Genomic DNA, 9,767 nt, shown 5'->3' with positions numbered 1-9,767 from the left:
AAGCCACCAGGTCCGGGACTCAAACCATGGTCGGCCATGTGGGAGTGTCCAGCACTTTAACCACCATGCCACCTGCTGGCCCCTTATTATTTATTTATTTTTAAGCATTTCTTTATCTATGAGGTTGTTGGGAAAGTCATGATGTATTAGGTTGTCAAGAAAGTCATGATATATCCTTCCATGTTTTCCTATGTAAAAATGCATCATGACTTTCCTGACAATCTAATATTTTTCTGTATTTTTCTATGCAAAAATGTGTCATGACTTACGTGGCAACTCAGTATTTGCTTGCTGTGATTTTCAAGCCACCGATTCCAGGATTTGTTCTTTTTTTTTTTTTTTTTTTTTCGGGAGGCGTTTTTGAAAGACAGAGAGACAGAAAGTGAGAAATCACGCCCCGCCCCCCCCGAGGGATGGCCACACCACAATCCCTTCTCCTCCATTCTCCTCTCAGGATCTCGGGGATGCACGCACACGCACCTGGCGTGAGTTTTAAGCCACCGGGTCCGGGACGCGAACCGCAGTTGACTACCATGGTCAACCATTTGGGAAACCAGCACATTAACCAAGCCATGTGCTCGCCCTATGCCATTTGATTTTAAACAGAATTGTGTGTTAATCATCAAAACTAAAGACAGAACAAGAAAATGGTGACATAATCACTTGAAGTTGATCTTAGTCTACTGTTAATCACCTAATCAGACATCCTTAAAATAAATTCAGCAGAAAGTTTAAGATATTCATGGATCAGCCTCCAAAGCACATTGAAAACAGTGCCAACACATCGGACAGTCAGAAAAATGGTGGTAGAACATTTCATTTAAACTTCGAGATAAAACAAAAAAGAGGTGAGAACCCTTGTGAACTTCTTTAGTTTTGGTAACAAGATCATTACTATTTTGTAAACTTAATACTTATGGCATATTTAGAGTAAGGCTTAAAGAATAAAATAACCAATAGGGTGCCATGTTATACTTGAAATAAGAAACAATGTATTATAACTTTTACAGAGGAAGTTTTAAGCATGGTTGGTTAAGATACTTCAATTAGGCCAACTTACAAACAAGCAGCCAAAAGGCTCTTAACCCACTGGGAACCAGCAGTTAGCATAATGGCTATGTCGCTGGACTCCCATGTAGTTGACTGCGGTTCGCATCCCGGACCCGGTCGCTTAAAACTCACGCTGGGCGTGTGTGTGTGTGTGACCAAGATCCCGAGAGAATAGAGGAGAAGGGATTGTGGCGTGACCATCCCCCCTGGGGGGGGGGGATTTCTCGCTTTCTGTCTCTATCTCTCTGTCTGTCTGGCGAGCGCATGCGCCCTATAGCAAAAACCTCTCCAGAAGAAAAAAAAAAAGAAGGCTCTTAACCCACAGTTCTTAAGATAAATGTGTTTATACCTTGACTCAATAGTCACATGGATATGATAAAGATGGCGACTGTATATCATCACTTGGTGAAACGCACTGCCTTCCTTCACGACGTCATTTTTTCCCCCATAGACAAAAGGTTATTTAAAAACCCTGAATCTTTTTACAGAATTATTTATTTTTTTTATTTTAGTTACTAATTCATTTATTTTAATTCAACCATAGAAAGACACACAGAGAGAGAGAAAGTGAGAAAGCAAGCCATCAGGTCCAGGATTCAAACCGTAATCAGCTACATGGGAGTATCCAGTGCCTTAACCACCATGCTACCTGCTGGCCTCCCAAAAATCGGAATCTTCTAAGTACATCTCATCTTTTAAAAGCAGGATCACCCCATCAGCAGGTAATGTGATTGGCAACCATCTTTCCACACCTTCTAATCGAAGTACCAAACAAAATTTCTGCAAGTCAGAGAGGAAGGCAAAGTTTTTAAGTCTTCATATCATAGAACTACGGGGGTGCCAATCATATTTCTTTTTTTGCTTCGGATGGAGATGACCACTGGCAGCTCACCATCTTGGTCAGGTTGGGGTGGAAGGGCAGAAGTTTGTGCAGGCAGCACAGGAAGAATATGGTGTTGAAGCCACGGGAGCCACCACTCGTGAATGGCGTGAGCCTGGCGTTCCAGTTGTGCAGAGCCTTGACATCCAGCATTCAGTCGAGGTGCGCACGCAGCCCCAGGAAGTGGCACAGGTGCTCGGGACTGGGGCGCGCCAGCAGGGCTTTGGCTCAAGGCTGCAGCCAGGCTCAGGCATGGACCCCGAGGACGCCAGAGCAGAGAGAAAGTCCTTGGGCCACAGCAGCATAACCCAGTTATTATTTCTTAAGGGGTTTGTAAGAATTGAAGCTAATTAAACCTCCCAATATCCTTGAGTAAAACACTATTTGTTGGGCCAGCTTGTGGCGTGCTGGTTAAGGGAGCTGGATCGGCCCATCGTGTGGTTTGAGTCCCAGATCCAGCAACTTGATGAAGCACAGCAAGCATTTGCACATGTATGTTAAAAATCCCAAAAGGAGAAAAGGAGAAGGAATTGCCCCTCGACTATCCCCATGCAGGGCTTTCTCAGTTTCCCTTTCTCTCTCCTGCAAGGTGCACATACATATTGGCAACATTTGAAAACAGAAGGAAATGTAAAACCTTTGTTATTTAAAAACATTCTCATCAGGCCAGCATGTGGCAATAGTTAAGGCCCTGGACTCCCACGTGGTGGATTGCAGTTGGGAGTCCTGAAGGGTTTGAAACTCAAGCAGGATGCCCCAAATCTCAAGAGGCAATGGAGGGAACCAGCAGTTAGCGTAATGGCTATGTCGCTGGACTCCCACGTAGACGACCACGGTTCGCGTCTCGGACCCGGTGGCTTAAATCTCACGCCGGGCGCGTGTGCGTGCGTGCCCAAGATCCCGAGAGGAGAATGGAGGAGAAGGGATTGCGGCGTGACCATCCCCCCTGGGTGGTGATTTCTCGCTTTCTGTCTCTATGTCTCTCTCTGTCTGTCTGGCGAGCGCACACGCCCTATAGCGAAAACCTCTCCAAAAAAAAAAAAAAAAATAGTAAAAAAAAAAGAGGCAATGGAGAAGGGATTGTGAGGTAGCCATGCCCCTGGGGGGTGATTTATCCCTTGCTTGTCTCTCTGTCTCTGTGTCTCCAATGAGCACACATGCCCTGTAGCAAAAAAAATTTTTTAGAGGGGACCAGCAGTTAGCGCAACGGCTATGTCCCTGGACTCCCATGTAGTCGACCCCAGTTCAAGTCCCGGACCTGCTGACTTAAACTTACACCGGGCGTGTGTGCATGTGTGTCCCAGATCCAGAAAGGAGAATGGAGGAGAAAGGATTGCTGCGTGGGCACCCCCCACCCCCACCCCAGTGATTTCTGGCCCCCGAGTGATTTATCGCTTTCTGTCTCTCTTTCTGGCAAACGCACAAGTCTTATAGCAAACAAACAAACAAAAAACTCTCAAAAAAAATCTTACAAAATGATTGAAGTCAAAGTTATATACAGGGAAGCAGCAAAATCTAAACTGCCTTTTTTTATTGGAGAGGTTTTTGATGTAGGGTGTGTGTGATCTTCAGAAAGACAGAGAGACAGAGAGACAGCGAGAAATCACTCCCCAGGGGGACAGCCATGCCGCGATCCCTTCTCCATTCTCCTCTTGGAATCTTGGGCATGCACGCACACACGCTTGGCTTGAGTTTAAGCCACGGGGTCCAGGACTCAAACCACGGTTGACTACATGGGAGTCCAGCAACGTAGCCATTACGCTAACTGCTGGCCCCCTAAAGTGCCTGTTTATGTCAATAACAAATTGTAGTTTCTAGAGATAGATATGGACATATAGATTTGGAGAACGTAACATCTAGGAACACAAACCTAGACTGCTTTGAAGTCACTTTAAAAATTCTCACTGTATGGGACTGGCAGGTGCAGTGGTGGTTGGAGAGGCCAGCTCAGCATGAACACCTTTCTCTGAGTGGGGAAGGCTGCGGATTAGAAATAGATGCAATAATAAAACACACAAAGACACACAGGTATAGAAAAGCGAGGGTTGAGGATCTAGGGGGCACAACTTCTCTGATGGAGAAACAGCGACCATAACCAGCCTCAGGTTTATTCTTTTAAAGGGCAGAGAATAGGGGAAGGGGAAAACAATGGGATATAAAAGGAAGAGTGAAGAAGGAAGTGGAATGCAAAGAGAATAAGGGAGGAGAAATTGGAATGCAAAGCCAGTTGTTTTTGGATGTAAATCAGACTGAAGATGTGAAAACGACTGGAGTCATATCATTTCTCTGATTCTTTTGGGGGATAATCTGATAAAGGCTTGTGACTTCCTTTAGCCTGATACTGGGCAGTATTGAGGTATTGTTTCAACAAGAGCAGGAAGACAGCCATTGACAACAGGCAGGTATTGCTTTTTGTATATAGCTGTTTTTTAATAGCCCTGCTAGAGTAGCTTACAGAAGCACATATCTGTATGTGTCTTCAGGTCACATGTTTTAACCACATATTTTTAGATTGGCTGCTCTCCAAAGGTGGTTAAGGGTGTTGGACTCCCACATGACTGACTATAGTTCGAGTCCCAGACCTGGAGACTTGCTGTCTTACTTTCCCTCTCTCTCATCATGTCCGTCTCTGGTCAAATAAAAATAAATGAATAAATAAATAATGTTAAATTAAAAACAACTCAACGTATTTTTTGCCATTTGCCCAGAAAGGTATGACAGAAAGTGATGAAATATGATATATGCTAACAAATCTGAGCATTGTCAATGTTCATTGTGCTATTAACTTTACTGAACTATTTCATTTACTTCAAGTGGAATGACAACGCTCCTAATCCACAGTTGGTAAAGGGTCATGCTTTACTGCAACATAGTTTAGACTTCTGTGTTTCATGTATAAAATAATTACAGCAGCTTTCAATTAGGGAGTCATTTTCCTTTCTTTGCAAAAATGTGTCAAAAAGTAATAAACTATTTGAGAACACTCATCCTATGGGTGAATGTAGATTTCATTAGTGTCCAAATGACTTACATTTCTCCAGGGAGGAACATCTCTTCTCATCTCTCAATATTTCACCTAAAAAGTTTTATTTTATTTTTAAAAATTTAATTAGTTTTTTAATTAGGTTTTTGCCATAGGGTGTGTGCACTCACCAGAGGGAGACAGAGTCAGAAAGACAGAATGAAAGAAATCAAGCCCCGGCCAGGGGGCTGGCCATGATGTAATCCCTTCTTCTCCATTCCCCTCTTGGGATTCTGGGAACACATGCATACATGCTCAGCATGACTTTCAAGCTTTTGTGTCCAGGGCTCAAACTCTGGATGGCCACCTGGGAGTTCAGTGCCTTAACCACTATGTCACCTGCTGGCCCCAACTTCTTAACTTTTAAGGTTAATGATCTGAAATACTGAATTTTCTACTACTATATTTCTCCAAGTCAGACATATGTTAACTAGTGTTTATATGCAATTAGTGTTTATAACAACCAATAAACACTTGTTTATTTACTCACTAAATGTACAAGAGGTCTTTTAAAAAGTTTGTGAAAAATGTGTATTATGAAAAAAACTCTTCATGGATTTTGACTAAGAATTATTTTAGGGACCAGCAAGTGGTGTAGTGGCTAAGGTGCTGGACACTCCCACATGGCCGACCACGGTTTGAGTCCTGGGCCTGGTGGCTTGCTTTCTCAGTTTCCCTCTCTCTTTCTATCTCTCTCTGTGTCTTTCTCTGCTCAAATTAAGAATAAATGAATAGGGACCAGCAGTTAGCGTAATGGCTATGTCGCTGGACTCCCACGTAGTCGACCGCGGTTCGAGTCCCGGACCCGGTGGCTTAAACTCACGCCGGGTGCGTGTGCGTGCGTGCCCAAGATCCCGAGAGGAGAATGGAGGAGAAGGGATTGTGGCGTGGCCATCCCCCCTGGGGGGTGATTTCCTGCTTTCTATCTCTCTGTCTCTCTCTGTCTGTCTGGCGAGCGCACGCGCCCTATAGCAGAAACCGCTCCAAAAAAAAAAAAAAAAGAATAAATGAATAAATAAAATTAAATAAAAAAGTAACTATTAAAAAAAATAATTATTTTATTCAATTTTGGGACCAGCAGTTAGTGTAATGGCTATGTCACTGGACTCCCACGTAGTCGACGCGGTTCGAGTCCCGGACCCGGTGGCTTGATCTCACGCTGGGTGCGTGTGTGTGCGTGCCCAAGATACTGAGAGGAGAATGGAGAAGAAGGGATTGTGGCATGGCCACCCCCCTGGGGGGTGATTTCTCTCTTTCTATCTCTTTGTGTCTGTCTGTCTGGCGAGCGCACGCGCCCTATAGCAAAAACCTCTCCAAAAAAAAGAAAAAAAGGTTTTTGTTATAGGGCACGTGTGCTCACCAGAAAGACAGAGAGAAACAGAGAGACAGAAAGCGAAAAATCACTCCCCAGAGAGGATGGCCACACCGCAATCCCTTTTCCTCCATTCTCTTCTTGGGATCTTGGGCATGCATGCACACATGCCCGGCGTGAGTTTTAAGCCACCGGGTCTGGGACTTGGTCCCACTGTGGTCAACTACATGGGAATCCAGAGACATAGCCATTATGCCCACTGTTGGTCTCTATTTGTTATTATTATTTAAATTTGAGTAGAGAGAGAGAGGGAGGGAAAGTGAGAAAGCAAGATCCCAGGCCCAAGACTCAAACTGCGGTCGGCCACATGGGAGTCCAGAGCCTCCACCACATCACCTGCCAGATCCTGGATTTCAGGTTTTTTACACCAAAATAAACTTGTACTTTTCATTTTCCATGAACTTTTTGAAGTCCTCCTGTATCTACAGCATCTACACCATAAGCAATGCTGAATAAGACAAAGTACTGCTCCTCAAAGAACTCACATTTCAATTAATTTCCTTTTCTCCCCTTAACTTAAAAAGCTATTTTTAAAAATTTTTATTAAAATACTCATAACATAAAGCTTACCATTTTAACCATTTTTAAGTATATAGTTCAGTGGCATTAGGTACATTCACATTGTGCTACCATCACCACGATCCATCTCCGGAATTTTTTCATATCCCAAAATGAAACTGTATATCCATCAAACAATAACCTCCTCATTCCTCTCTTCTCTGGGAAGTCGCTATTTTACTGTCAGTATGAATTTGACTATTCTAGATAACGTGCAGAAGTAGAATCATACAATATTTGTCTTTTCGTGTCTACTTATTCCACTTAATAAATGTCTTCAAGTTTCATCTAGGTTGTATCATGTGTCAGAATTTCATTCTTTTTTTTTTTCTTTTTGGAGAGGTTTTTGCTATAGGATGCGTGCGCTCGCCAGACAGACAGAGAGAGACAGAGAGAAAGTGAGAAATCACCCCCCAGGGGGGATGGCCACGCCGCAATTCCTTTTCCTCCATTCTCCTCTCGGGATCTTGGGCACGCACGCACACACGCCCGGCGTGAGTTTTAAGCCACCGGATCCGGGACGTGAACCGCGGACAACTACGTGGGAGTCCAGCGACATAGCCATTATGCTAACTGCTGGTCCCAGGATCAGTTCTCACTGGTTTCTTTACTTGGTTAGTGTCTCCAGTCTTACCTGACTATTCTTTTTTTTTTTTTGAGAGAGAGTGTTTTTTTGTTTGTTTGTTTGTTTTGCCATAGGGCATATATGCTTGCTGGAGAGACAGAGAGACAAAAAGCAAGAAATCACACACACACACACACACACACACACATACAAGGGAGATGGTCACAACGCAATCCCTTCTCCATTCTCCTCTTGGGATTTTGGACTTGCATGCACACACACCCAGCATCTTTTTTTTTTTTTTTTTTTTTTTTTTTTTTTTAATGCTATATCACCTTTACTTAAGTAGGAAGACCACTACATAAAAACACAAAATCTAGAGACCATTTCACCCACTGCTGTTTGGCCGCCAGTCTCTTGTCTCTCTCTTCAGCAATGGTGAGGCAGATACCCTTTCCCCGGGGAAGAGAAATCCATGGCTTGTTGCCTTTGCCAATAACAAAAATGTTGGAGAGGAGTGGCAAAGCTGTTGCCACTGGCATCTTTCACAGGACCCACATCGAAAGAGCCAGGATGTCTCTCTCTGCTGGTGATCGCACCAACTCTTCCCAAGTTAGCACCTCCAGTCACCAGACACAGGTTACCAGTGTCGAACTTGATGGACTCAGTAATCTTGCCCGTCTTCAAATCAATCTGAATGTGTCGTTCACCTTGATGAGAGGGTCTGGGTAGCGGGTGGTATGAGCAACATGGGTCACCAGGTGAGGGGTTCCCTTTGTGCCCTCAAAGATTTTCCTCACTTTGCACAACTTGTACTTGGCCTCCTCAGGTGTAACACGATGGACGGTGAAATGACCCTTGGTGTCATAGATCAGACGGAAATTCTCTCTGGTCTTGTCAATGCTGGTGACACCCATAAAACCAACAGGGTAGGTTATGTCAGTACGGACTTTGCCAGCAACCTTAATGAACCGCTGCGTGCAGACCTTCTTTACTTCATCTCCTGCCAAAGCATACTTAAGTCTGTTCCTGAGGAAAATGATGAGCGGAAGACATCCCTTCAGCTTGTGGGGACCAGCGGATGGACCAGGGGCAAACACACTGGTCAATTTATCCAGCATCTAGTGCTTTGGAGCTGCTACCCGCTACAGATGCTTCTCAGGGCCATGAGCCACGGCTGCGCTAGGAACGGAAAGAATTTTCTTTCTTTGTTTATTTTAAGAAAGATTTTTGCTGTAGGACGCACGAGCTTGTCAGAGAGACAGAGTCGGAGAGACAAAAAGTGAGAAATCACCCCTGGGGGGGATGGCCATGCCGCAATCCCTTCTCCTCCATTCTCCTCTTGGGATTCTAGGAATGCACTTACACGTGCCTGGTGTGTTTTAAGCCGCTGGGTCTGGGACTCAAACAGCAGTCGACTATGTGAGTCCAGTGACATAACCATTACTTCAACTACTGGTCCACCTACCTGACTATTCTGACAGTTTATTTTGCTAGACCCCTGTGACTAGTTCCCCATGAGGTTTATATACATTTCTCAGTTTCTATATCTAGCTCATTCTATCATGTTTTACTATACTCTTTTCCTGTCTGCCTTCCATGGCTCCTTTGTTATTTTTCTCAGAGGGATACCTGGTTCAACTTTCAATGAAAGAATTACTTATGGAACATCTGTGGGCCAGTCATGATGCTAGATTTTTATGCCGTAACAGTCCAGTCTCTTGGGAGAAAATAAAATTTCCCTTCTTACTCACAATCAGCTCTGTAGCCCTGCTTCATTTGTTATAATAGCACAAACACTTTTGCCTGAAGGACATTCCACATTCAAGTACATTCTGAGACATTCACCATGGTCTCCAATGTAACAACAGTAGGACTGCAGAGCACCCTGTATCCCAGAATGTTCAGGAAATATTACTATACTCAAGCACTCATATAGTAAAAGAACTAAAGAGCAGGTGTAGTGAATTTATAACCAACACTTTTTGACAGAAAACTATTGAGATGCCGACATGAGAGTATGTCAGGAAGTTGACAGTAAATCTAAAGGTGACTATTCTTTCATCAGAGACCTAACAAATCTCTGAAGACTACTTCTTGGAACTTTTAAAATTTAATTTAATTTATTATTCTTATCTTAATTTGCTATAGGGCACGTGTGCTCACCAGAGAGAGAGGGGGAGAGAGAGGTGAGAAAGCAAGTTGCCAGGCGGCGGGCGGAGTAGGCCCTGCGCCGGCCCACCCGGGCCCAGCTGCGGGTCCCCCGCCACCCCCGGGGACCCCGCGCCTAGCGAGCGAGGCGGCGGCGGGGCGAGGAGGG

At 44.3% G+C, this 9,767-nt stretch overlaps 1 pseudogene; it reads right to left on the bottom strand.

The window, feature by feature from the left end:
• Positions 1-7,788: 7,788 nt before the first annotated feature.
• Positions 7,789-8,597, bottom strand: LOC102473801 (40S ribosomal protein S4 pseudogene; annotated as a pseudogene).
• Between the last annotated feature and the right edge of the window lie 1,170 nt (positions 8,598-9,767).

This window comes from Tupaia chinensis, unplaced genomic scaffold (genome assembly GCF_000334495.1).
Source record: "Tupaia chinensis unplaced genomic scaffold, TupChi_1.0 Scaffold000270_1, whole genome shotgun sequence".
NCBI classification, from domain to species: Eukaryota; Metazoa; Chordata; class Mammalia; order Scandentia; family Tupaiidae; genus Tupaia; species Tupaia belangeri.
The sequence above is the reverse complement of the archived record's forward strand: the minus strand, read 5'-3'. Positions and strand labels throughout refer to the sequence as shown.